Below are 27,461 nucleotides of genomic sequence, written 5' to 3'. Positions count from 1 at the left end.
TGCGGAAGCGGTTGGACACTCGTCAGGTTTTTAGTGGGCTCTACGGCGGACCACATATCCCGTTTGCGCAGTCCCAGTGCGGCGGGGACCTAGCCGGTGGGTCGACCTTTACAGCGACTCCGATTGGTTTCCCTGACGAAAAAAAAAAAAAAAAAAAAAAAAAAAACAAACCCCACCCTGGGATGAGAAGACCACGCACCACGTGCTTCGAACTTTAACGCACCACGTTCTATGGGATGTGAAGACCACGTGTCACTTACTATGGGATGTGAAAACCACGCACCACGTGCTTCGAAGACCACGTACCACGTGCTATGGACATCAACGAACGCGCTATGGACATCAACGAACCACGTGCTTTGAACGTTACCGCACCACGTGCTCCGAACCATGACAGTAGTGATGACATGCTTGTGCGTGCTATAAAGATTTCAGACATTTTTATCGGCTGAGCTACGACTACCCCATCTTGATCCCGATAAATCGGAAGTGGATGCACGATCATGGTTTTCTTCCGCGGCCCTGTGTATCAACGATGAACATGATCATGGTGCAAAGCTGATGGATGCTTTGAGCCGTGCTTTGAATGGACAATAGGTGGGCCGAAAAAAATTTTTTTTAGTAATCTATTTCTAATAGCGAAAATATGTTGTAGTTAGATATTGTTATAAACCTTTTAAAATATTATTGAAATATTTTAAGTGGAACAGCCCGCGCAACACCGTTGAAGTTTTCATAAAAAAAGTTCAAGTACCCACTTTTACACCATAAGTTACATGTTTGACGTTGAGTTTATTTTTATATTTCACCTATGATCGATTGAAACATACGTTATTTTTGCTATATAAACTGTGTTGTTTGTTAAAAGAAGATTATTTGAGGTAAGTACATTTAGAGAATTCATGCATCAAAGTGGTTAGTTTCTTATGAAATTGTAAATTAAGTAATTTTTGTTTTAGAACCTGGAAGTGAATTTTTTCCATCATGTCTAATATTAGACAGTCATACAAGTGCCCTATATTTGGTACTAGCTGACCCGTGCAACTTCGCTTGCGTCTCATAAGAGAGCCATGATTTTTCCCGTTTTTGTAACATATTTCACTGGTGCTCTGCTCCTATTGGTCGTAGCGTGATGATATATAGCATATAGCCTTCGTCGATAAATGAGCTATCTAACACTGAAAGAATTTTTCAAATTGGACCAGTAGTTACTGAGATTAGCGCGTTCAAACAAACAAACAAACAAACAATCAATCAAACAAACAAACAAACAAACTCTTCAGCTTTATAATATTAGTATAGATTATAGAAGATTTAAAAGAAATTATGTTACCGACATATCAGGATGTCATGAAATGTTACGAGTGGAATAGAGTACAGGTGAAAATTAATAATGGAAATAACAAAGAGCCCACATTTTCTCAAATTGCAGAAATTGTAACCCAGAAAGTTGAAGGAGTGTGGCAAAAAGCATCAATCCCTGTAGTCTCGCATACAAGAGTAATTCAGCTCCTGAAAGCTTATCATTCCAAAATCAAAAATGTAATCAAATCATTGAGAAGGTTGTCGACTGAGAAAAAAAATGAGTTCTTGCAGAAAAGTGACATTTATTCGATATTTGTTCATGTAAATGCAAAATAATAAGTCAGTGCACTTGTCCCAGAGAAGTTAAAGTTCCTAAAGAAGAACACGACTTCTTGATTGATCAACGGGGTGAGAGAAAAATGAGAATTGGCGGCATTGATCGCAATCGAACAAAAAGTTTACAAAAAAAGTTTGTTCGAAAGCAAGCTTCTACAAAAATCTGTCTTAAGAGCGACAACAGCCCATCAAAAATGTCAGAACAAGAATTGATGTTATCAACAAGTAGTGATTCTGATACAAGTGTTTCATTTCCGGAAAAGCGACAAAAAAATATAGAAGAGCCCTTACCTTCTACCTCAGGAACTATGGAAAATAAGAAATGCGTGAAAAGTTTACCGGTGTTGTCGCAAATATGTGACCGTTATGGAATATCCGACAGAGCTGGTGCTGCGATTGCTTCTGCAGTTTTTTACGAACTTTCGTCAGATATCGTTATAGATAAATCAAAACTGTGAAGAGAGAGAAGGAAAACACGTGACGCGCTTATGAAGAATGATGTGCCTTTAAACTTACCTGCTTTGTATTTTGATGGTCGGAAAGATAAAACCCTGAAGATAGTCACAAAGGGAACCAAAAAGTACAAGCAAGTAATTATTGAAGAACACGTTTCTGTAATTAAAGAACCGGAGTCCACTTATGTAGGGTATGTCACGCCATCACAAGGAACTGCAAAGACTATTGAAATGTCAATAAATGCTCTTCTTTCCTCAAAAAATATTAGTACCGATGACCTCCTAGCTATTGGATGCGATGGAACAGTGACAAATACGGGTAAATTTAGTGGTGTCATAAGGCTATTCGAAAAAAGACTTCAGAGACCTTTGCAATGGATAATTTGCATGCTGCATTTAAATGAACTGCCTCTAAGGCATTTGTTTGATTATATGGATGGTAAAACCTTGGTCCATCTACGTATAATGGTCCTATTGGTAAGTTACTGGATAAGTGTGAAACGCGAGCTGTAGTTGAATTTGAGTCGATACCAGGTCAATTACCAACGCTAAAACCAGATGACTTAAGCACAGGTCGAAAATATTTGTATGAAATCACATTAGCTGTTATTTCTGGAGTTGTTCTGATGACTTAGCAAATAAATCACCTGGAAAAATGTCACATTTTTGGCCCGTTGGTTGACTAAAGCAAACCGGATCTTGCGTCTTTACATTTCTACTCCAATACCATCAACTAATTTAATTATTTTGGCTCAATATATTGTTAAAGTGTAAGCTCCCGTGTGGTTTCAAATAAATGCACACTCATCGTGCAAAGACGGACCACGGCATCTTTGGAAATTGATTGAAAGTTCGCGATTCTTATCAAGTGCATTAAGAGCAATAATAGATCCTGTTATTCACCCAGAAAATTTACTTTTGGCGATGTTAACAGACGGAAAAAAGCATATAAGAGAACTTGCAGCTAGAAGAATTCTAAAAGCGCGTAATTCACCTACAGTGGCCAAATTACCACGCACTTTTGAAGTGCCTAAACTTAATTTTGATGCTAAATGTTATATTGATTTAATCAACTGGCAAGAAACTTTGATCCACCTATTCTAAGAAATCAAACGAATGACGAACTTAATCAGATTATAGAGAAAAAGGGTGACGAAAGGATATTGTTTATTAGGCTGCCTTGTCATACACAAGCAGTTGAACGAAGTGTAAAGATAGTAACAGAAGCTGCGATGTCGGCATGTGATAAAAAAACAAGGGATGGTATAATTCATGCAAAACTTGCTTCCAGGAAAGTTATGCCAAAATTCGATAGCAGGCGGGATTTTTTGTATAAAAATAAATATTTTTTATGATAACTTTCAATGTGTATTTGTTTACGTATATGTTTCAAACATTAAAATATGTCTTTCTCTAAATATTTGTTATGTTTTAATAGTATTTTAAGAACTGTTTATTAAAGAACCATGACATTTTGTAATACGTTAGTATGTATTACGTTACAATTTTAGTTTTTTTCAAAAACTAAAAATTTCGAAGCGCATGCGCGGGCTCAAGATGTATGTTTAATTATCTGTTTTTCAGCTTAAATTAATTATAATACTATACTACAACATACCTTTACTATTAGGATTCGATTCACAAACTTTTATTTTTTTACATACCAAAGTGACCCACCCTAATGGACAAGCCCCCACGTGGCTGTCGACGATATCTTTTCCTGGAATGACGTGGAGTGACTTACTTTAAGAAGCTCTTTATACAAAGATCTGCCTACGATTGACTCGGAGAAGTAAGAAACAGACGCAAGATCAAGTGAACCAATGAACGAACTGCGAGCAAGAACATCTACGTCATCGTCGGATCAAGAACCGCAACAACCAGCAGCCGTGGTGTACCATAAATGTGCTGGCCACACAACCGTCCGGTGCATGAGCGGCGCGACGCGGCGGCGGCTGTGGCGACGGCCACGATGACGGCGGTAGCAACGCTAGCGGTGGTAGCGGCGGCGACGGCGACGGCGAAGGCGGCGGCCGGGTGACGACGGGAAGCGGAATGAGCGGCGGTGGTAGCGGCAGTATCGGCAGTAGCGGCGGCGGCAGGCCAGGTGACGAGGGGAGCCGAGCGAGCGCTACGTCGATGTATGAGTCGTGCAACCTTCATCGTGTACTTACGAACGTAAAGGTGAATCGTTACGCTTTGCTTATGATTCTTGTGCTGAATGCTTGTTGGTAATAATTATAAAGTTTTCCTACAAAATATAGTAGTAAAGGTTCTAATAATGTTGAATTGCAATTATTGGTTGGAGATACGTCTGAAAGACAGTGTATCGCTATTCGGCGCACTAACGAGGGTTATCGCAGACCAAGGACGATGTTTTGCTAGTGTCGAGACTTCAAAGATTACTGCGAGTCGGTAAATATAAAGCTTCACTTGATTGCGACCGGTAGCTCGAGAGCTAACGGTCAGGTCGAGCGCACGATGAGTACAATTAAAAATCTACATACGGCTGCTGAAACAGGTAACCGTTCATGACAGGAAGCTCTACCTGATGTGCAGCTTGCTCTTAACTACACTCAGAACCGAGAGACAAGAGCCAGCCCATTGGAGCTAAGCTTAATTGGTAAGGTTGCTTGACCATTAGACATTATGTTGGCTGGTGATGCTGAACCTGAGGTTGACATTGATCAGGTGAGGGCAGACGCCATTCAGAACAGCTGCAGAGTTTGACAAGGTTTGTTTCAATTTATTTTATTTTATTTTATTTTATTTGGAAAACAAACAGTATTCTTATCTAGGTTATACAAAGCTATTTACGTTTCTAGATACCATTAATATGTTTTCACACAATATTTAACTAGTAAAGGTTGACAATTACAATGCTAGTGTTTAAGTAGTTTGTTTTAAAGTGATACATTAAGATATGAGAACATTTATTACGAGCAAAGTATTTATTAAATTATTAGTAACAATACCATTGGATACAGTCAGAGAGCCGGTTCAAACCATTGCTTTGACATAACTTTTGTGAAATCATACGGTTTCGTATTAAATATATCAAGCTCAGAATGGCTAACAAGTTCATTTATATAGCTAACTGATCTGATTAAGAACGAGTTATTCCTGTAGCTAGTGACGGTACGCGGTACATGAAATATGATTGGAATTCTCACTGATCTTGTGGGAACTTTGAGCGATAACATTGACAGCAAATATGGGGAATCAAATTTGGATTGGGCTATTTTGGCTACAAATGTTATGTCAGCAATTTTCCTCCTTTCGTGGAGTGGTAACAGATGATGTCGTCTACATCTCTCCTCATAGCCGTTATCGTATTTGCCGCATTTATATTGTAAAAACTTCGTAAATTTACGCTGTACGGATTCCAGTCTCTTTATGTGGACATCATACTGTGGGTTCCAAACTTGCGAACAATATTCGAGGGTGCTGCGAACGTAAGAGCAATATAGAATCTTACATACTTTTAAATTAACGAACTGGTAACACGATCTCATAACGAAACCTAAGGTTTTGTAAGCTTTTTTAACAATGTAGTCGATGTGCTTTTCGTAGGTTAGTTTTGAGTCATGAATGACGCCCAAGTCTTTAATTTCCTCTACTCGCTTAAGTGTTACTCCTTTTAGTTTGTAATTGTATTCGAGTATCTTTGGTTTTCGAGTGAAGCTTATTGAGTAACACTTATTGGTGTTATTGGTGTAAGTCTAAATGATTAAGTTGGCAATATTCCTCAAGTCTATTAAGATCTTCTTGCAGAAGGAGACAATCATTGTAATTTTTTATTGACTTGAAGATTTTCATATCGTCTGCGTACATCAAGAAATGCGAGTGATGGAAACAGGAATTTACGTCATTAATAAACAGATTAAACAACAACGGGCCGATTAAGGATCCCTGTGGTATGCCGGAAGGTATACTGATCCACTTTGAGGTGGCTCCGTTCACTGCAACCGCTTGGGATCTATTTTCAACGTAAGAAGTGAACCATCTGAACAGATCACCGTGGATACCCGCTCGTAATAATTTCGAAAAAAGAACTCTATGGTCCAGACGGTCAAAAGCTTTGCTGTAATCAGTGAAAATAGCATCCACTTGTCCGCCTGATACCATATGCTCAGTTGTGTAGTCGATAAATTCAATAATGTTAGTTGTCGTCGATTTATTTTTTACAAAGCCGTGCTGTTGAGGAAGGATTGTACTCGATAGTGTGTTATAAACTTGGGTATAGACAATCCGTTCTAGTAATTTAGCAAAGATACATAATTTAGATATTGGTCTATAGTTCGTTACGTTATCTCTATCACCGTTTTTGTAAACCGGAGTAATAAAGGCAGACTTCCAGACTCTAGGGACATAGCATTCTTTGACTGAGCGACGGAAGAGGATTGTGAGCGGCTTAGTTAATTGTTGTGCACAGTTAACTATAAAGAGAGGTGGTATATGGTCAGGTCCAGCTCCTTTTGTTAGGTCTACCGACTTCAATAATTTATGAACAGTGTCAGCACATATTTCTATGCTACCAATAGTTTGGACGCAGTTTGGGTATTCTGAGTTACACGTAGGGACAGAGGTATTCTTTGGAGCTGCTGATGGACGTAGAAAAGTTGACTGAAAATATGTGGCGAAGAGATTACATACTCCTTCGGTGGAGTCCGCTGTAACGCCTGCGTATGTCATGGTGGAAGGTAATTTATTTGAACCTTTTTTGTTTGATTTTATAAAACTCCAAAAATTCTTAGGGTCTTTAACTATGGAGTCCTCTGTCTTTTTTATATAAGACTCATAGCATTCCTTTTCGACAACTTTAGCTCTTTTTCGGAGCAAACTAAAAGTGGCGTAGTCATCCGCTCTACCATACGTACGGTATTTCTTATGAAATTTGTGTTTTTGACTCACTGTACCAAGGTGGAAATGTAGAGGGATATACGAGCTTGTGGGGAATAAATTGATCTCTTAGATTATATAGGTGCCCATAAAAACATTCTACAGCACTCTCCAAAGGAATGCCAGTCAGACAAACGTCCCAAGGAATTTTACTTAGTGATGCATTAATTTGGTCGTAGTCTCCACGCTCATAGAAGTATTTGACTCTGGGGTTGTCTTTAAGAAAAGAGAGAGTCGCGCAGTTAAGGGTTATGTCTAAAGATTTGTGATGAGAGTCTTCCAATACCAGAGGGGATTCACAAGCAGCTACTGTTAATATAGTGTTACACAGTATTAAGTCTAACAATCTGTTGTTTGCGTTACGACATAAATTAAACTGCTGTAAGTTACATTCCGATAAAGTGTCGAAAAAGCTTACTTGTGCCTCACCAGCTATACCCAAGGGCTCCAGTCGATTGGGACCATTAAACCAGTCAACATTACTCAGATTGAAGTCGCCCATTACCACAAAAGTGTCATTAGGATACGAGTTTACAATTGTCGATAGTTTATCAGAAAAGTTTTGAAGTTGGGTGTTAAAAGAATGGCCGTACTTTTCGGAGCAAAGATATATCGTACAAAAGTGTATTTTGCGCTGCGGGCAGTCTTTTGTATTGTATGTAACGGTAACCCAAATATCCTCCGCCGATGAGTTCCATTCCGACCTAAGCACTGCCGAGTGTTCGCGCCGTATTGCTAAAAGTACTCCACCACCGTATTTTTCCCTAGTATTTGAATAATTCCTATCACGACGGCAAACCAAATACCTGTCATCAAATAGTTCACTATCATTTATACCGTCGAGTAACCAAGTTTCAGTTAACGAGATCACGTCATACGAATTCATTTGTAGATTTCGTTTAAATACGTGTGTTTTAGTACGCAAACCTCGCGTATTCTGATAGTAAATGTTAAGGGAAGCCATGATTAGAGAAATAAGCATAACAAAAATTACGTAACGAATATGGAGTAAATAATAATACGATTATAGTTAGGCAACACATCCGAGTACTGGTGTCCACGTTCTGTAGTTGAGAGTTTAAAGCGTAATGATAAATATTATAAGTGTGAGTAATAATAGTGTTGATGTCATTAGCGATACAAACATTAAAGAGTTCTAAAAGACCATGCAAATCGGAAACAAAATCGTCAGCTGTTTGATAAAAATTCAAGCGACGTTTATAAGTGCTAGTTAATAACCTTAATAGTTTTGCATGGTTAACAAAATATTTACTAATCAAGCGGCAGGCGAAACTATGAGTTTGATCGAACAACAAAAGCTGAGTTATTTTTAAAATACGTATATTAGCTATGAGGAGGGTATAGCGAAAAAGTTCTCGGTGCGACCGGAGTGTGCGAGTAGGAGCATAGCAACAGCGCAAGCTCGGTGCATCGTAAGCGCAAGCGAAACTGACCGGTGTGGCGCAGTGTAAGCTCAAGCGCGTGAGTGATAATTGTATGAATTGCAAACTCACTTGTTTACTCCAGCCGAGCGTCGCGCAATGAGTCATTAGGTCGGTCGAACAAAAGAACTTAGTGTTGAATGCGGTTCTCAAACTGTTTACAATAGCATTAGGTATGTAATGTTTTTTGTTATTGTTAATTAACACATAAATTTTGCTAAGTCTTTCTCCGTTTTTATAAAAAATGCTGGTGATGTATCGGTTTTTCTAGCCATTATTTTGCAGTGCTTCACCCATACATGTTTGAAGCTCTTCTCTTTTGCTAATGTTTTCGCTCTACTCAGAAGCACTCTATTAGCTGCTGTCAGGTGATCATTAACATAAAAGTTGGATGTTGACGTGAATCCCAGATGTGATAGGTTGAGTTGTTTGTTTTTGCGTGCAGACGCTATAAACTCTTCTTTTGTATAGCGGCTGTTAAACGAAACTACAATTGGTTTAGCCGCGTTGGGAACACGGGTGGGTAAACGCGCAACGTAGTTTATATCTTGCTTCTCCGTTGTGAAATTAGACAATGAACCAATCTTCTTGATAATGTCGTACAATAGGATTAAAGCTAGCTTGAAGCCTTTCTCTTTTGGAGGTTACGTTCTTTAGCAAAACGCAGAACGTAATGCTTGCGATGTCCAGTCGTGTGAGATTCGCTCTGGCGAGAGAATTGACTTTGATGCTGTTGATACTGACGTGCCGTTGGCGAGTAAAGGTTTGTTGGTGGACATCTTGATATCTCTTAAGAGTTCCTTTACTAATGGTGTTCGTGTTCCTATTAAACGCGATGTAGAGAAACCTATGTACCCATGGACCACTATTCAACCAATTTAAATGAAAACTTTGTGTGATAACTGTGTTGAGATATCGTCACTTGGTGCAAGTGGCATGAGTTACTATCGCTCGATTTAGGTGGTATTAACGACTGTGTGGGTTATCGTCACTAGTTGCAAGTGGCATGAGTCACTACCGCTCGATTTTGGTGGTAATGACGCCTAGTTGTGAGATATCGTCGCTCAGTAGAGTGGCATGAGTCACTATCGCTCGATTTAGGTGATAGTGACGCCCAGTTGTGAGATATCGTCGCTCAGTGGAGTGGCATGAGTCACTATCGCTCAATTTAGGTGATAGTGACGCCCAGTTGTGAGATATCGTCGCTCAGTGGAGTGGCATGAGTCACTATCGCTCGATTTAGGTGATAGTGACGCCCAGTTGTGAGATATCGTCGCTCAGTAGAGTGGCATGAGTCACTATCGCTCGATTTAGGTGATAGTGACGCCCAGTTTTGAGATATCGTCGCTCAATAGAGTGGCATGAGTCACTATCGCTCGATTTAGGTGATAGTGACGCCTCGTTGTGAGATATCGTCGCTCAATAGAGTGGCATGAGTTACTTTCACTCGTTTAAGGTGATAGTAACGACTGAGGCCCGTGAATTGATGATGGCCGGTGGTAGAATTGATTTTAGCGTATAGAGTAATAATTGGTTTTCAAGTTTGGTTATATATGGTGTGTGAATACTGGTCCATGGTCTGTGTATTGTTAGATGATAGTTTATTGTGATGTAAGGTTAATCATGTGAGAAAAATGATTCGACCTGTAAGATTTGTTTTGTGTGAAAACTCTTACTCGAGTGAGTTAATCAGGATAGGCCGAACGGAGATACTCTGGTATTGCAGATGACTTTATTTTTTCAGGAGCATCACACAGGGACGTGTGACATGTCAAGATAGCCGTGTCGGAGCGCTAGCATCAAGGCGCTACATCTTCGAAGAATCTTATTAAAATAAGCTTGATTTGATTGTTAAGAAATAATTTAATGTAACGGAAACGTCAAGTGTTAACAACGGTCATTCAGAGGTATGATGGTTGGAACGTTAGTGTGATTAGATTATTCAACATTCGAACTCAAGGGAAAACGGTCGTTGCCACGTTGTACCGAACTCACCGCGTTTCTGTCTTGCATCCAGCTAGATCGGTTGAATCCTAGTCTATTTTTGTGCTGTGATTATTGTAATGGACAAATACACCAGTGAGCTAAGTCTAGTGCGTATTATTTTGGACTATTCGCCATGACTGACCAATCTGATAGCGAGGTACCCCATATGCCTTCGATATCAGAAGTGAAATGTCAGGTTACAAACCCCACACAACACACCGTGCCCCGACATAATCATCATTGGTGATGAAACTTATAGGTCACATTGGTCTTAGTGTCATGACTTATGGCACTTTTAACTACCAGTTCTGCCTCAAATATTTTCATATTTAGCAATTCTTTAGTAAATTCATGTTAGTGGCCAAGAGTGGCCGTGAGTTTCTTGCTAGCTCTTCTTATAAGGCTCTACTCCCTTTTCGAGCTTTAATACAGTAATTGTTACGACTATCATAAGTGTTAATATTAGACCTAAGAGAATAAATAGTTTGATATTGATTTTAGTAATTAATGTGAAACTGTACTGAAACGCAAGCAGTAGTTAGTTCTTTCGTGTACCTACGTATTAATAGGGTTAAGGGATTAACATCAAAACCACAAGAATAAGATCAATAATACCGTTGATTGTACGGATAGCATCACTGACAATCAAAGATTATATAATTTCGCACTTATAACTAACTTATTATTTAGCTTACACTATACTTCGTTGCTGGCGAAGCAAACTCGATAATATAATTTTGTAGTTAAGCATCATCACATGAGTAATTCTGCCCCCGATAGTAGAAAAGACGCATCTAACATTTTTGTCGCAATTGAGTAAATGACTAATGTCGGAAGTAGCAAAAACAGGCGCAATCTGCCTATTGTTTTTATATTTTTCTATGGCGCTCCGTTACAATTTTAGCTTAGCGAAATAAAGCGCCTTTGTATACTCTTTTATACTTATTTGAAGTTTTTTTTTTACGTTTCTTCTTCTTGTTAGATGCTGCCTTTTCAACTATAGGGAATAAATAAACATTGAACGCAAAATAATTAAAAGTATAGTGTATTCGCACAGCATAATTATGACATTTGAATGACCAGACTAGACAAAATGTGAAAGGTTTTATCTCAGTACTAGCTGACCCGCGCAACTTCGCTTGCGTCACATAAGAGAGAATGGATCAAAATTCTCCCCGTTTTGGTAACATTTTTATTGGTACTCTGCTCCTATTGGTCGTAGCGTGATGATATATATATAGCCTATAGCCTTCCTCGATAAATGGGCTATCTAACACTGAAGGAATTTTTCAAATCGGTCCAGTAGTTCCTGAGATTAGCGCGTTCAAACAAACAAACAAACAAACAAACAAACTCTTCAGCTTTATAATATTAGTATAGATTCGGCAAACCTTATTATTTAAGACTAACATTAGATCAGAATTATATTATTATAGAGAAAAGAATCTTAATTCAATGCGTATAAAAATACAAAAGTTAGACTTTTACTCTATCACATAACTATATTAATATTAACATGCAATAGCCACCTTTACACAGACGCTAAAGCGCATGAAACAACAATCGCGAGTGTATGAGGAAAGGAAAGACCACGCACCGCGCTCATCTGTCAAGCCCGCGAAGAAAATCGCGAGCGAAGACCGCACTGCCTTCCCGCGCGTAATCCTGCACGCTCCTAAGAACGTGCGGTAGAGTGTATGTGTACAGATGGCTATTGTCATTTATGATTACCTTCTCCTTATATATTAAACAATTCGCATTGGTATATGTAGGACTGCACTTATATGATGATGATGATGAAGGGTCGATTCTATTAGGATTGTAAAATAAAACCGGCCGCGTTGAATGTTAGATTAACACTGATTTATTGCACATAAATTTAATACATATTTTTGCAACATAATAAGTAAGTGCTACGTATGCGGATTGCAATACGCGCGAGTTGTTTTAACAATGTACGGTTCCGTACATCCTGCCCGCCCGAACGGGACGAACTAGAAATGATTGATAGATAAGAGTTACAAACTAGTTGATGAAATTAGAATAAAATGATATAAATGTAATTAGATGATAACAAGGTGATAAAACAATTTTTCTTATGACTATTAAAAGAAATCGTGTTCTTAATCATCACTATCGTCTATTGAGTGCACTGAACGTAACAACACTGGTGAGGTAGCTTTATCTACACCACTGATCGTGAACACTTCACTGCACTTATGCACTGATTCCGCTAAACGTGATACCGCCGACGCATCCGCCGGTGCGACCGTCACCAGCCCCGCCCCAGCAGCCTGTTGTCCCTGGGGGGCCGGCGACGCTGATACTCCGCCCGTGACTCGTTGATTCTTGATGAAGTACACGACGACGCCACCCAAGATGATAACCAAGGCTACACTGATGTACAACATAGTGTAGTGATGAACGTCATGAATACTCAGATCTGTAGATGACTGTTCCCTTACCTCGTCAATCTGAGCCCTTAACTGATCCCAAATGAGCTGATGATCTTCAACTTCGCTGATATTATCGGGTACAGACGTCTTCATGATTCGATTTAGCACAGACACCTCTGGGACTTCGATATGATTATAAATATTTAACTGACTAAAAAAGTTATTATGAGCGTAAATACTATAGGTATCTCCTTTCAATGTACAACCTTGACCTAGGGTAATAATCCCGCTACCGATAAGGTTAGCCATTGTTACTCTGTCGTTGCAAAAAATGCGAACCTGGCATTCTGAGCAACACGTATACAACCAGCTGTTCGGCGAGTGCAACTTGATCCATTGCTCTTCACATGACGATATTACTGATTTGCATAATTGATTTTGATTAATGATTTTGATATCACAGATAGATTGCTTCATTTTTAGGTCATAAATGGGCATGTTTAAAGAGCATAACAAGATATCATTGGGAACATGAGCACATGATTGTAGATCTTCTTCTGATAGAAAAAATGCCGTGTCCTTGCGGATATTGTACGCTATATATGGTACCGATGGATGTAAATATAAATGCTGTTGTCCCCTCTTCTGTGGAACAGATATGATTTTGTTCAACTCAAACAATTCATTGCTTAGAAGTGGAACCTTAATCTCTATGATTAAATAATTAGAGAAAACCCTCGCTGAAACCTTAAGTAAACGATATAAGTCTTTGATGTTCTTCAAATCCACTGGTATCAAAAGTTTACCATTTAGTTGGCTGGAAATAATACTCATCTGATGCGTCAACTGCTCCGGTGATAGTAAATGACTGTCAATATGTCCATGTGAAATATCCGTAACAGTACTGATTAAAGTTTGCTGAATCCAACGAATATTTGATAGAATAATTGATGCTGCTAGAGCTGATGATGTGATATAGAGACCATCTTGATTATCCAGCTGCACCTTGTCAACTTCAAGCGATATATTTTGAAGTCGTTGCTTGAGAAATGAAAATTGTTTATTCATGATGTTTTCATTACGACGAATAATATTAAATTCCGATTCTAAAATACTTGTCTGATTTTTGATAAGATTTTGAAGGTGCCTTTCATTATGACTGATTTGCTCGATGTCATTTTTGTATTTTTTGGCGAACCTCTCATCTAGTACACCAAATAATGAATTAGCTATATAACCCACTCCGTTTATTAATCCTCTCTTCAGTCTCTTAGGACTTTGATACTTAAGTAAGGTGTCATAATGTTCAATTTCGCTAATCTCGTGCTCTAGCTGAAAAATGATACTCTGGTATTGTTTACTAGTATGAGCGATGCACAATGACTTAATATGATCGACGTAACCTTTGATGTCTGATAAACCTTTCCAGTAGGTAGTCATGTTGTAGTAGACAACTAGACGCCATTCATCCTTGATATATTGAAGGTTTGATATTCTGTCATAGTAAATAGCTTGATTTTGTTCTAATGACGTCACGTTATATGATTCATGATTAGGTATATTTTGCGCATGGGCAGGTGATAAAAACATACAGCAAAATAATACCAAATAACTAACGAATAAGTTCTTGAATGATAATTTGTTACGAGAACGTCGTTTGCTCTTGTTTGGCTCGTCTTGATTAGATGATGATGGTGATAAAAGAGATGAATTTTCTTGATTGTTGTCCTGTGTCGTATCTTTATTTACGGGTAGCAGGACAAGTTTGCTGACAGGGCGTTGCATGATATGATTATTTGTTTTTAAGCTAACAACCCTTACATATCCATCCTTGCCGGGATGAACATCTTGAATACGTCCTAATGCCCACTTGCCAGGTGGCAAGTTGTCTTCCTTGATAAGTACTACGTCACCTACCTCAAAATTCCTATTCGGTTTACGCCATTTTGATCTAGCTTGCAGTTGTTGAAGATATTCGCTTGACCACCTTTTCCAGAATTGTTTGTTCATAGATTGAATTAGTTGCCACCGTGATGATAAGTTCATATGCTCTGGATCTGTCTGAGGCCTTGATAAAAGTGGGCCACCGACCAAAAAGTGTCCTGGCGTGAGAACATCGTCGTCAGGGCTTTCGGTCAACTGGCAGAGAGGTCTGGAGTTTAGACATGCCTCAATTTGAGAAAGCAACGTAGTGAACTCCTCATAAGTGAGTTTCTGATCTCCGATGATGCGCTTTAGATGGTACTTCAGGCTCTTTACCGCAGCTTCCCAAAGACCGCCAGCACTTGGCCATGCAGGGGCGTTAAAGTGCCATTCTATGCTCATGTCGCTTATATTATTGAAGAACTCGGTGTTGATGGTGGCTAATATATCTTGGTACTCCTTCTTGATGATACGATTGGCTCCTACGAAATTCCGACCATTGTCACTGTACATGTGACATGGTGTTCCACGCCGAGCTGAAAACCTACGAAAGGCAGCTAAGAATGCTGGAGTACTCAGATCGGAAACAAGTTCCAGATGAACAGCTTTGGTGGTTAAACAAACGAATACTGCAATATATCCTTTAACTGTTTTGATTCCACGTCCCTTATTGGCCTTCAACTCAACGTGTCCAGTGAAATCGACACCGGTGTGTGAAAAAGGACGTGATGGAGTGACTCGAGGCTGCGGAAGGTCAGCCATGATTTGATTGTACTGTGATTGATTGAAGCGCTGACACTTAACGCATGATCTTAACTTTCTTTTAACAGTGCGGATTCCACTAATTATCCAATATCTATCTCTGATGTATGAAAGTGCCAGTCGCGGGCCCCCATGCAATGTAGTCATGTGAGCCTGATGAATGATTAAATCCGTGAGACGACTGTGACTCGATAATATGATAGGATGCTTCAAAGAATCACTGATACTTGAGTTTTTGAGTCGTCCACCCACTCTAAGGATACCGTGCTCATCTATGAAAGGATTTAGACATGATATTTTGCTTTTGGGATGCACGTGTCCTTTTTGATTGATAAAATGAATATCTTCGTGAAATTCGTACAATTGAATAGTTTTGATGATAATATTTAATGCATTGTTCATCTCTGCTGACGTCAATACATTTGTACATGATATGTGTTTAGCTCGAGTTCGCATAATGAAACGTAATATCCAAGCGACTACCTTTACAATACGGGTTAATGAACTGCAGTTCTGTAGTAATTCGTGTATGAATGAAATATGATTTTGATGTAAGGCCGTGTTCACACTAGGCTTCTTGACTTCTAAGTCTGGTGATTGATATGAAGTGGCAGGTAGGCTATTACGATCGAAACCTTTTAACCATTTCGGACCTTGCCACCACAACGGATGATTTGATAACTTCTGTGACGTCAGTCCCCGAGTGGCACAATCCGCAGCGTTCTCCTCTGACCTTACATGATGCCAACATGATGGTGGAACGATACTAATGATGTTGATGATTCTATTAGCCACGAATTGTTTCCACTTCTTCACATCTCCCTTGATCCAACCTAAAACTATCATGGAATCTGTCCAGGCATGAATTTCCACTTCCTGATTAGATAAAGATTCCATGACCTTCTTGATAAGTTGCGAAAGTAATAGCGCTCCACTTAACTCAAGTCGTGGCAATGATATCTTTTTCGCCAACGGAGCTAGCTTTGTTTTCGCTACGGCAAGCCTTGATGTGTACTCGCCTTTATCGTCTTTAGCGACTACATACACGACACAAGCGTAAGCTTTGTCTGACGCGTCACAAAATGCATGTATTTGATACAATTGATTTGTGTTACCAAGATAACGGGGTATGATAAATTGATCGACGATTTTCAGATCGTTCCTGAGTTGAATCCAGTTATCTTGGACTGATTGCGGGACTTCATCGTCCCATGATAAATTTGATGACCATGCATTTTGGAAAAGTAATTTAGCTCTAATTGATAATGGTGACAACCACCCTAGTGGGTCAAATAATTTGGAGATTTCCGATAAAAGTTGTCTTTTTGTGATGCGATTCTGATGATGCTGTAATTGATTTTGAAAGCTAAAGCTGTCAGTTGATGGATTCCATCTCAAGCCAAGTGTCTTCCTTGATTCGGAGCACTTGAAGTCAAATGGGCTATTGAGTAGATCCAACGCTAGATCTGTTAGTAACTCCGGTTCATTACTAGACCATTTCCGGAGGTTCATGCCAGCACCCTTTAGCATCTCAATGAGTTGATGCTGCAGCTCCCTGGCTTGATAAATGTTATTTGCTCCACCTAGCAAATCGTCCATATAAAATGATTGGTTAATTGCTGACGCAGCTAGTGGATATTTGTCAGCATCGTCGATTGCCAATTGTTTTAGCGTTCGCATAGCTAAGTATGGAGCCGCCTTAGTTCCGTAAGTCACGGTGGATAAATGATATTCACGGAGTAACTCCTGAGGTGATTGCCTCCAAACGATTGATTGTAGATGACGATCTGATTTTCTGATAAAGATTTGCCGAAACATTTTTTCGATATCTGCCGTGATAACATACTTATAAGTTCTCCAGTTTAATATAAGGGCCATGAGGTCCTTTTGAAGATTCGGGCCGCAACACATTAGGTCATTAAGACTTTTACCCGATGACGATTTTGCGGACGCATTGAAAACGACACGAAGTTTCGTCGTCGTGGAATCTAATTTCATTACGCCGTGATGTGGTAAATAGAAGGCGTGCTTTGATTCGTCGGCATTATTAGCATTACACATGTGACCCAGTTGTTGATATTCAAGCATAAATGATTAATAATTTCTCGAAAATGATAAGTTATTGCACATTTTTCTTTCTAATTGCCTAAATTGTGCAACCGCCTTTGGTTTAGACGAACCTAACTGATTATCATATTCGGGTTTCATGGGAATGCCTACCTCATATCTGCCAGTGTCCAGGCGACGAGTAGATTGCTGATAAAATTCTTCGCAATATTGCTCTTCACTGGTCAGTGATGATGATGATGCGTCAACGTCCTCTATCTCCCAATATTTAGATAAATCTGATAAATCGTTTGTTACAATGTGACAGTTAAATGTGCGAACGTTGCCAGACAGAATCCATCCGAGTGCAGTCTGTTGCGCAATAGGCGCCTGCGGCGGACCTTTGATAAGACCGTCCATGAGTATTTGTGAATAAACGCTGACATCTAAGAGAATATCAGTCGGCTTCGATACGTTGTAGTCTGGATCGGCTAATTGTAGATGTTGAAGATGGGGCCATGATTGCCTTTTGAATGATAAGCTAGGTAAATAGTTAGCGACTTTAGATAAAACAAGTGCATCAGTAAAGAATTGATAGTCGCCGTAAATAGATTGGCAGTCAATAGTTACTCGACCTTTACTTTGCCTAGAACCCTCACCGATACCAGAGACAGATGCGTTGTAACGTTGCCGTTGCAAACCTAACAGTTGTACAGCATTCTCCGAGATTAATGATATTTGTGACCCCTGGTCTAAGAGAGCCCTTAAGGTCACGTAGGTACCATCCGAACTCCTTACATTAATGGCTAGCGTGGTTAAAAGTAACTCTTCGTCATCACTTGCGACATGATTAGTGCTAGGTTGCTTGTATGATGATTTTGATGACGAGTCGGCCACCGCGATTGATGATGATGATGCCTGATGGACAGATTTTGATGATGGTTTACACGCCTCGTGGAGTATGGTGTGATGATCACCTTGACAGGTTTTGCAACGTTTCGTCGACGTGCATTGACTTCCATCGTGATTGAATAAGCAATTTTGACAAATGTTCGATTTCGAAACTGTTTTTAATTGCACGTCCGGTGTCATGTTCATAAATTTTTTGCACGAAAATAAATTGCGAGAATGATTTAAATTGCAAACGGAGCACTTAGAAGTATGGGTAACTTGATAATTTCTGTTATTGAAACCTTTATAATTATTGTATGACTTATTATAATTATTTTGCACCTTTGCTTGATTTAGGATCCGTTTAATTGATGTAGAGGAGTCCTTATCCTTTTTATGAATGGGTTCCAAAGCCGTAAACTTACTCTCAAGGAATGTCATTAACTCGTCTAAAGTTGGTAATTCGCGAGGTGCTTTACGTTGCTTCCTTGTAGTCAGCGTAAGTTTCAGGATCTAATTTTTTGCACAACAGATGAACCAATAAAGGATCCCACGTATTTGTATCAACACCGAGATTGTGGATCGCGTGAATACATTCGGTAGTTGTGTCATATAATCGTTTTATCTCGAATGATGATTGCTTTTGAATGATAGGTTGATTGAGAAAGATTTCAATTTGATTAGTAAAGAGGACTTGAGAATTGTTATATCGATGTAGTAAGATCTCCCACGCAGTATCATAATTTTCTGACGATATATGTAGATGATAGATGAGACGCTCAGCTTCACCCTTAAGTTTTCCCTTAAGGTGTTGCATCTTCTGAGCTTTAGTGATGGAATTATTGTTATGAATTGTCTCAGTAAACAAATCATAAAAGGTTGGCCACTGAGTATAATTTCCGCTGAACGTAGGTATTTCTAGTTGCGGAGTTGATTTTTCTAAATGAGTTGTCGAAGATATTTTCTTGTTCAACTCGCGTTTGATATTTTTGTATGCCAATTCGTGATGATTAAACTCTTCCTCGTAGGTAATATCCCCACCAGCAAGGATGTGATCGATCTTCAAATGTTGAGCATCAATGATTTTCCACTTGGCTTGAACGCTCTTGAGCTCATCTTCTAGTTCCCATTTATCTGTTATGATATCGACCTTAATGCCCTTGATAAGTCGACTAAATGCCCTAAAATTAGTCCGTTGCAATGATATTAACTCGTCTAACTCGCCGTCCGGTTGAGTAGATTTTGATGATTTACCATAAGATGATAAAAGATTACGAACAGAATGAAAGGTCCTTGCCCATCTGATAGATGTTGTCAAGGAAATACTCAACCGCCTCACCTTTACGCTCAGAAATTTTTTGATGATTTAGCTCGAACTCTCCCCAGAGGTTGTCTAGCGAATCTAACCGTTTCTTAATATATTCGGCAGTTTTGCGAGATTCCGAGTCTTTATTGAAGTTAACCTTGATGGTAGTGATACTGGATATGATGTCAGATTGACGGGCAATAAGAGAATCCATGATGATTGTAAAAGGAACAGTCTTACTTGATAACTGATGATCCACGTATGACGTAGCAGTAGGTACACCTGCAGATAGCGAACGCTGAACCCTGGCGCCGCCAAGAAGATAAAGATGATTGCAGCTCTACGGAGCTCGATGATGATGATAAACCGCAAAATGAGTCCACACGTGGTAGATGATCGAATCCACGTCACGATTAGACACACGTGTCACTAAGTAAACCGCGCGATCGGTCAAATTACCGCGACGAGGTCCCGCCAAAATGCTCGAAGGACCAAAAATAAATGTAGGAGTTTCCTGCACTTATATGATGATGATGATGAAGGGTCGATTCTATTAGGATTGTAAAATAAAACCGGCCGCGTTGAATGTTAGATTAACACTGATTTATTGCACATAAATTTAATACATATTTTTGCAACATAATAAGTAAGTGCTATGTATGCGGATTGCAATACGCGCGAGTTGTTTTAACAATGTACGGTTCCGTACAGTATATATGTTACTGTAAAAGCCCGAACTGTGGTAAATCCTAAGATTTTCCGGTAAAACCTAAGATTTACCAACTCTCAATGGTAAAAGTCCGAACAAGCCAGAGTTTAAAAACTATGTTACGACATATAAAAAAATCCTCCTTCATAACTATGTTTAAGAAGGAGTTTTGGGCAAAGCGATATGGGTAGGTTAGGTTAGGTTCGTGGTTTTTTTTTTTAACCACCCAGAAGGAGGAGCCCCGCGAAGCGGGGCTCCGGCGACATCTCGACATCATCAAGTGAATATAAAAGTAAAGTTAAAAGAATTGTTCGGACTTTTACCATTGCGAGTTGGTAAATCTTAGGTTATACCGGAAAATCTTAGGATTTACCACCGTTCGGGCTTTTACAGTAACATATACATTACAAAATTCGCTTGTTGTTGCAAGAAATCGCATAGGCTTACATACTATGATATACACACTAAGTTTATAAAAGATACTTATTGAGCTTTCTTTAATTAGTAATTGTAATAATATGAAGTACAAAACAATATATTATGGCCAAGAATAATACTTGTAAAACCCAATCTGTAAAATACACTTAATACAGGGACATTGAAAACAAGTTATAACATGCTAGGTATAGACCCCATAATTCAAATTAATTTTTTATGACATAATTAAATGGTATCAAAGTATTTTCAGCGCAAAACAATTGTATAAATATCAAACTAGCCCATCCTGTATCAATAGATGAATGGATGTATACGAAGCAAGAAAAGTTTGTAAGGATCGTACTTAGTGTCGTTACGTGGTCTCTGCTTACTCTAATGGAAAAATGTGTTTGTGTGCAAAGCTCTTTTAAATTAAACTAGCTGTTATATTCGACTTCATCCGCATAATGAGTTTCCGTACAAAGTTCAAACTCGGGGTTTGCTTTCGATCCTACAGTCAAACTGCAGCGGTAGTTTTGTGGGACATCAACTAAATAACTGTTAGTTCACTCAAAAAAGCAAGTGTACAGTGCGTGAGCGGGATCCTAAGCAATTTCTTCAGAATTTGGTTCAGGATGCTTAGAGTGTAAACATACTAAAAATCCCCGCCTCTACGACCGACCCGACCAGAATGCAGAAAATTAAGTTATCCAGTAAGCGATAACTACATAATGAAAATCCAAAATTTCAAGTCTGTATGTCATTTAGTTTCGTTTAAGCGAAAGCAAAGTATCGCATTTATGACACTCACTCACTCATGATCGGTAAAACATGCATTTTAACTATTTCGGAGCGTGATGCTTGAAAACTGATGTGAATTTCGGTAAAGTGTGCTTAACAAAGGTTGAAAATTTTATTATCTTTCATTATGTAGAAGATACTTTTTCTCTACCATGAACCGTTTTAAAGATATTAGTGGAAAACTAAAAAATGGAAACTTCAACTCGCTCCCCCCACTCCGCCGCCCCTCCTAGAGGCGAGGATTTTAAGTACGTTTACACTCTAAGCATCCTGAATCAATTTCTGAAGTAATTGCCTAGTATCCCGCTCACGCACTCTACACCCGCTTTTGAAGTATACTTTAAGCGAACTATGTGTTATAAAGATGTTTAATAAATAAATAATTGAAAATGTTATACAATTCTCTAGACGCCAGATCTCAGCCACAACTCATTGAATAGAATTCGAACCATACAATCATATAAACTTGACGAAGTAAGGAAACATCCAGGAATACTTAGGCATTTAAATATGTCAGCCTAGATTGACATAATATGAACTATTCAGTCATTTAGACTTATGCCACATATATATATATATATATATTCGCTTAGCCTTTGTTCCAAACTATGTTGGAGTCGGCTTCCAGTCTCACCAGATGCAGCTGAGTACCAGTGTTTTACATAGAGCGACTGCCTATCTGACCTCCACAACCCAGTTACTTAGGTAATAACACGATACCCTTCGGTAAGACTGGTTGTCAGACTTTCAAGCTTCTGACTACTGTTAACGACTGTCAAAGATCTTCGAAAATGACAGCCGGGACCCACAATTTAACGTGCCTTCCGAAACACGGAGGAACTCGATATGTATGAGATGGTCACCCTTCCACGGAACAACCTCGGCAAGCGTAGCTTAACCTCAGAGATCGATCCGTGCGGCTGTTGTAAACTTAGCCACAATAAACTAGAAAAAGCCAGGGATACTTGGACATTACTATATCTGCCTAGATGGACATAGTCTGAACTAATTAAGTCATTAAGACTTGTGTCACAACAAACTAGAAAAAGCCAGGGATACTTAGGCATTTAAATTTATCTGCCTAGATGGACATAGTATGAACTATTTAGTCATTTAGACTTGTGTCACAACAAACTAGAAAAAGCCAGGGATACTTAGGCATTTAAATATATCTGCCTAGATGGACATAGTCTGAACTATTCAGTCATTTAGACTTGTATCACAACAAACTACAAAAAGTCAGGGATACTTAGGCATTTAAATATATCTGCCTAGATGGGCACAGTCTGAACTGTTCAGTAATTTAGACTTGTGTCACAACAAACTAGAAAAAGTCAGGGATACTTAGGCATTTAAATATATCTGTCTAGATCGGCACAGTCTGAACCATTCAGTAATTTAGAATTGTTCCATAACAAACTACAAAAAGTCAGGGATACTTAGGCATTTAAATATATCTGCCTAGATTGACATAGTATGAACTATTCAGTCATTTAGACTTATGCCACAATAAACTAGAAAAAGCCAGGGATACTTAGGCATAAATATATCTGCCTAGATGGACATAGTCTGAACTATACAGTCATTCAGACTTACGCCACAATAAACTAGAAAAAGCCAGGAATACCTAGGCATTTAAATATATCTGCCTAGACCGACTGGGGAAGGACCTCCGCCTTACAGAAGACTACAGCCAAATAACACTGTTTTTTCGGCAGTGTTGTGTTCCTGTAATGAGTAAGGTATCCAGAGCTCTAGAGGATTCGCTGCTTTGACAACGGGGGACCAGTGGTGCTTATATTACTGCTACTGGCTCGTGTGGGCGCGGAATGTGGGCGCGGCTGAAACGGTTCCCGAACCCAAGGATAACTACAATCTCCACCCTGGGAGGCCGAACCGCCAGCCTGCGAAAAATCCCTGCAGTAGTAGTCGTGCCGGAGGAGGAGACCGGAGTGGAACCCGACTGCTGCTGCAGGGGGGGAGCGGGGGCCCTTTCGTACGCCGTGCCAACAAATCGCACTACCCGCATTAACCATGAGCAGATTAGCACCGCCCCATTGGCCCCTTAGTTGTCAAAACAGTGAATCCTCACAAACCAATTCAACCCCCCCAAAAAAAATGGCCGGAAAAAATAGAAAAAGAGTTTCAGCGGCATCCTCTTCCACATTTATGGACTTCTGCAACGTCAGGGGACTTCACTCCAACCTGAACGCAGTCCACCAACATCTGGAGATTGCGCAGCCGACCCTCTTATTTCTTACGGAGACGCAGATATCCTGCCCGGCCGATACATCATACCTACACTACCCCGGCTACAAACTCGAACACAAATTCCTGAGACGTGCCGGTGTATGCATGTACATCCGGGAGGATATCTGCTGTCGCCGTCTCCATTTTTATGAAGACAGGGACCTGTCAGTTATGTGGGTGCGCGTTGACTACGGAGGTCAGACTCGAATCTATGCGTGTCTATACAGGTCTCATAGCGGTGACAGGGAGACTAAAACACTCTTTGAGCACCTGCAAGTGACGACTGACAAAGTTCTCGAGCAGTACCCTCATGCTGAGTTGGTGATTTTATGAGATTTTAATGCCCACCACTGTGAATGGCTAAATTCTCGATCCACCGACTTTGCAGGAAGGTCTACTCATGAATTTGCTCTGGCCCATGGCCTATCACAACTGGTACATTCTCCAACAAGAATACCTGATATTGAGAGCCATGCGCACTCTTTGCTGGACCTTCTGCTGACGACGCGTCCGGACGACTACACCATCACAGTGGACGCACCTCTCGGCTCGTCCGACCACTGCCTCGTTCGGACCGAAGTCCCATGCGCGCGGCATATTTCACCTCGCCCAGCTAATTTGCGCCGCATGTGGCAATATAAATCAGCAGACTGGGATGGATTGCTTGAATTCTACGCATCGTACCCGTGGAGGCAGCTTTGCTTCACGTCAGAAGATCCTGACTCCTGCGCAGCCGCTGTCACTGAGACGATCCTGGTGGGTATGGAGTATTTTATTCCTAGCTCATCAGTAGCTGCGGGGGAAAAAAAGCGACCGTGGTTTAACCGGCTTTGCAAGGAAGCCAGGATAGTCAAGCAGGCCGCCTACAGGGCTTGGACCACGGCCCGTGCTAATAAGGACCCAAACATCTCTGATGTGAGACGCAAAGTAATTGCTGCCTCGAGGTCCCGCAAAAAGACAATTGCCAGAGCTAAATTCGATTTCATCGGCTGGATTGGTGAACGACTTACGGGCTACCCTTCTGGGAGTCGTGCTTTTTGGTATCTTGCTAAGGCTGCCGAAGGAAACTTTTGCCAGTCGTCTCTACCACCATTGCGAAATGCCGATGGTGACTTGGCCTACAGTGCTAAAGAGAAAGCCGACCTACTAGGGCAACTCTTTGCCTCGAACTCGACCATGAACGATGATGGAAGTGCGGTACCGCCTACTAACCCGCGGTGCCAACAGTCTTTGCCGGAAATACACATTTCGCAAAGAGAAGTGCGGCGGGAACTAAACTGTCTAAACGTTCATAAGTCGAGTGGGCCAGACGGCATACCTGCAGTGGTGCTCAAGCAGTGTGCTCCTGAGTTGTGCCCTGTACTAACGCGACTTTTCGCGCTTTCCTACCGCAAAAGGCAAGTGCCGTCTTCGTGGAAGACTGCCCATGTGCATCCAGTGCCCAAAAAGGGTGATAGGTCGGACCCATCGAATTACAGACCTATAGCTATAACCTCCCTTCTCTCTAAGGTGATGGAGCGTGTAATCAACACACGGCTCCTCAGTTACCTAGAAGAGCACGATTTGATCAGCGACCGCCAGTACGGTTTCCGCCGCGGTCGCTCGACTGGTGATCTTCTAGTGTATCTCACTCACCGGTGGGCTTCAGCCATTGAGAGTCAAGGTGAGGCATTGGCAGTTAGCCTGGATATAGCAAAGGCGTTCGATCGGGTCTGGCACAGGGGTCTTCTATCGAAGTTACCATCCTACGGCCTGCCCGAGGGTTTGTGCAAGTGGGTGGCTAGCTTTTTGTCCAGCAGACGCATAAGAGCCGTTGTCGACGGTAGTTGCTCCGAAAGCATGGACATTAATGCTGGCGTCCCGCAAGGCTCCGTGCTATCTCCGACGCTGTTTTTGCTGCATATCAATGATATGCTGTCCATAGATGGTATTCATTGTTATGCGGATGACAGTACTGGAGATGCGTATTATACGGGCCGAGCTAACATCCCTCGAAACGTTGTAGTAGAAAGTCGCAAACAACTTGTGTCTCAAATCGAGAGCACCTTCAGCTGGGTCTCCGATTGGGGTCGGGATAACCTGGTCCAATTTAACCCCTCTAAGACACAAGTTTGTGCGTTCACCGCTAAGAAAACCCTGTTGACTGTGGTTCCACAATTCCAGAACACACCCCTTACCATCTCACAGAGTATTGGGATCCTTGGTGTCGATATCTCCAGTGACGTCCAATTTCGAACCCAATTAGAAGAAAAGGTCAAGCTGGCATCAAAAAAGCTTGGTGTCCTGAATAGAGCGCGGCGATACTTCACACCGGCACAAAGGCTACTACTTTACAAAGCGCAGGTTCGGCCTCACATGGAGTATTGCTGTCATCTCTGGGCGGGAGCACCGAAATTCCAGCTTGAACCTTTCGATTCGGTTCAGAGACGTGCTGTGAGAATAGTCGACGATCCTGATCTCACAGACGGTATCGAGCCATTAAGTCTTAGGAGAGACTTTGCCTCCTTGTGTGTGCTCTACCGTCTCTACAATGGGTTGTGTTCTGACGAATTGTTTGATATGATGCCCACGGCCACATTCTACCATCGCACCGCTCGCCATCGTCAGAGAGCTCATCCGCATACATTGGAACCTAAATGGTCGCGCACAGTGCGGTTTCAGAGAAATTTTCTCCCGCGAACGATCCCGCTATGGAATGAGCTCCCTGCCGAGGTTTTCCCTGGGAACTACAGTATGGGGTTCTTCAAGAAGGGGGTAAATAGGTTTTTGAAGGGTCGGCAACGCGCACGTGACGCCCCTGATGTTGCAGGCGTCCATAGGCTGCGGTTACCGCTTACCATCAGGCGGGCCGCATGCCTGTTTGCCACCGTCGTGGTATAAAAAAAAAAAAAAAAAGACAGACATAGTCTGAACTATTCAGTAGAAAAAGTCAGGGATACTTAGGCATTTTAATATATCTGCCTTGATGGACATAGTCTGAACTATACAGTAATTTAGACTAATGCCACAATAAACTAGAAAAAGCCAGGAATACCTAGGCATTTAAATATATCTGCCTAGATAGACATAGTCTGAACGATTAAGTCATTTAGAATTGTTCCACAACAAACTACAAAAAGTCAGGGATACTTAGGCATTTAAATATATCTGCCAAAGAGGACATAGTCCGAAATATCAACACTTTATCGATCAGATATACCAGGGAATACGCCGGGGACATTAGCGCCAACTGGTATAAAAATTACGTCTAATATTGTGAATATTATTAAGTACAAATAACCCAAGCAAAATAGTAACTAACAAAGGTAAGCCTGCTTGGTTCCCGACCACTTGGCATAGATGGGAACAACAAAGCTGTGGAACTCACGTGTAGGATCAGAAAGACTTCTGAAGAAACTACTAATTGACTGTAAGCCAAAATCAAAAAGGTGATATGATCGGTCGGTACTGCTAAGTAATTTCGCTTTTCCTTTATTAAAGCCGAACGTCCACCGCCAGCTAAAATAAGTTAGTTTTGTTTAGCTCGCATAGTTA

Source organism: Anticarsia gemmatalis, chromosome W (assembly GCF_050436995.1).
Source record: "Anticarsia gemmatalis isolate Benzon Research Colony breed Stoneville strain chromosome W, ilAntGemm2 primary, whole genome shotgun sequence".
Lineage (NCBI taxonomy): Eukaryota > Metazoa > Arthropoda > Insecta > Lepidoptera > Erebidae > Anticarsia > Anticarsia gemmatalis.
This window is presented reverse-complemented; position numbering follows the sequence as displayed.